Source organism: Marmota marmota, unplaced genomic scaffold (genome assembly GCF_001458135.2).
Source record: "Marmota marmota marmota unplaced genomic scaffold, marMar, whole genome shotgun sequence".
In the NCBI taxonomy this organism is placed as follows: Eukaryota; Metazoa; Chordata; class Mammalia; order Rodentia; family Sciuridae; genus Marmota; species Marmota marmota.
This window is the reverse complement of record NW_026000005.1, coordinates 26,524,780-26,527,346: the sequence shown is the minus strand read 5'-3', so window position 1 is coordinate 26,527,346 and position 2,567 is coordinate 26,524,780. Positions and strand designations below refer to the sequence as shown.

General features: G+C 39.1%; 1 pseudogene; it reads left to right on the top strand.

Moving 5' to 3' along the window:
• Window positions 1–336: 336 nt before the first annotated feature.
• Window positions 337–1,232, top strand: LOC107138467 (annotated as a pseudogene).
• The last annotated feature ends 1,335 nt before the right edge of the window (window positions 1,233–2,567 follow it).

The window sequence follows — 2,567 nt, the reverse complement described above, 5'->3', positions numbered from 1 at the left end:
GTGGCTCAGTGGCAGAGTGCTTGCCTAGCATGTGTGAGGCACTGAGGTTGATTCTCGGCACCACATATAAATGGGTAAAACGAAGGTTCATCGACAACTAAAAAAAATAAGAAATTTTAAAAAGAGTGTAATATCTGTGTCTAGACGTATGTATTTATGTATTTTTTGTATGTGAGTGTCCAGCTCCAGCACCATTTGTTGAAAAGACGGTCTTTGATCCATTGTATTGCCTTAGTTCCTTTGTCAAAGATGGGTTGATCTTTTCTCCCCTGTAGTGCTGTTGGGCCTGCAGGTCTGTGTGGATCCGCAGACCTGGCCGGGTCTCTGTTCCGCAGGATGGGGTTTGTTAAAGTTGTCAAGAATAAGGCCTACTTTAAGAGATAGCAGGTGAAATTTAGAAGAAGATGAGAGGGCAAAACTGATTACTAGGCTCAGAAACGCTTGGTGATCCAGGACAAAAGTAAGTACTACACACCCAAATACAGGATGATAGTTTGTGTAACTGACAGAGATATCATTTGCCAGATTGCTTATGCCCGTATAGAAGGGGATATGATAGTCTGCACAGCATATGCACATGAACTACCAAAATATGGTGTGAAAGTTGGCCTAACAAATTATGCTGCAGCATATTGTACTGGCCTGCTGCTGGCCTGCAGGCTTCTCAATAGGTTTGGTATGGACAAGATTTATGAAGGCCAAGTGAAGGTGACTGGAGATGAATACAATGTGGAAAGCGTTGATGGTCAACCTGGTGCCTTCACCTGCTATTTGGATGCAGGCCTTGCTAGAACTACAACTGGCAATAAAGTTTTGGGGGCCCTGAAGGGAGCTGTGGATGGAGGCTTGTCTATCCCCCATAGTACCAAAGAATTCCCTGGTTATGATTCTGAAAGCAAGGAGTTCAATGAAGAAATACACTGGAAACACATTATGGGTCAGAATGTTGCAGATTATATGCATTATCTAATGGAAGAAGATGAAGATGCTTACAAGAAACAATTTTCTCAGTATATAAAGAACAACATTACCCCTGACATGGAGGAGATGTACAAGAAAGCTCATTCTGCTATATGAGAGAAGTCAGTCTATGAGAAAGCCCAAAAGAGAAGTTAAAAAGATGAGGTGGGACCTAAAATGTCCCTTGCTCACAAGACAGATCGGGTAGCTAAAAAGAAGGCAAGCTTCCTCAGAGCTCAGGAACTGGCTGCCGAGAGCTAAACCAAATAACAGTTTTTCTATGAAGTTTTTTTCAGATAATAAACTTATTGAACAAGCAGATAAAAAAAAAAAAAAGATTGGTTGAGGGTATCTACGTGGGTCCCCTCTGGGTTCTCCATTCGGTTCCATCAATCTATCTGACTGACTGTTCTAATATTGCCACCACACTTTTTTGATCACTGTAGCCTTACAATAAGTCTTGAAGTGGGTAGAGCCAATCCTTCAACTTTGTTCTTCTCCTTCAATATTGTGTTGTCTATTTGGGTCTCGTTGCCTGTCTGTTAGGATCAGCACATTGATATCCACAAAATAATTTGCTGGGATTTTGATTGTGATTGCATTGAATCTATAGATCAAATTTGGAAACACTGCTTGACAATATTGCATCTTCCTATCTGTAAATATCTCTTCATTTAGTTAATACTTCTTCTGAGAAAGGTTCTTTGAACTAGAAGCCACTTCTTATGTGATATAAATCAGACATCTCCAGCTTGTTCCCATCCATTTCTACTGTGAACTTGTTACAGAGAAGTGACTATCCTGTTATGGCTGTGTGGGTCAATAGTTTGTATCCAGGTGTGGCTGTGCAACTTGTTCTTAACTGTAGAATGCACATGGAAGTAGTGGATGTCACTTTTGGGCTGGGTGTTTTAAGAAGTGGTCATGTCTTTCACTTTCTTAGCTTGAAGCAGAAAAATCTCATACTGTGCAGGATAGAAGAACTCCAGATAGGAACTGGGATCACTGCTTTATCATTGGAAGAAATTTGCCTTCTGACCTAGAACAGCAACCCTGTGTTGTTAAGTGAATGAAATAAAAGTTTATTGGGTGAAGTCACTGTAATCTAATGTTTTATTTATTACAGAGCTAGAGCCATTTCCCTGGCTAATACAATTTGGAATCCTCTCACTGCTTAGCTCATTCCATTTCATATAGCAGGTGGTCAAAAGTATTTATTTATTAAATTGAATTAAAATTTCAGAATCAAACGCAGGAAAATATAAATTAGTTACACTGTTAGGACACAGTTTGAGACATCTGATGACGCCAAAAATTCTCTTCCAATCTTACTATTGAGAGTATTACTGAAAAAAAAAAAGTCATTTGCTTTACATGATAAGTAGTTACATTTTGAAATCAGTTGTCACTTTGTTTCTGGCAAAGAGAAAATAAGATGTTTTGAGAACTGATGGTCATTCTGGCTGAATGTGCATGCCAAGTTTTCTTCTGGTAATGTGAGCCAGATGGCATAACTGCGAACAAATAATGGCAGGATGAAAAGATATTTCTTTTTGATTGTCAGATACTTGGGTCAGATCTTTCAAATGAGACATATTTAGTAAATA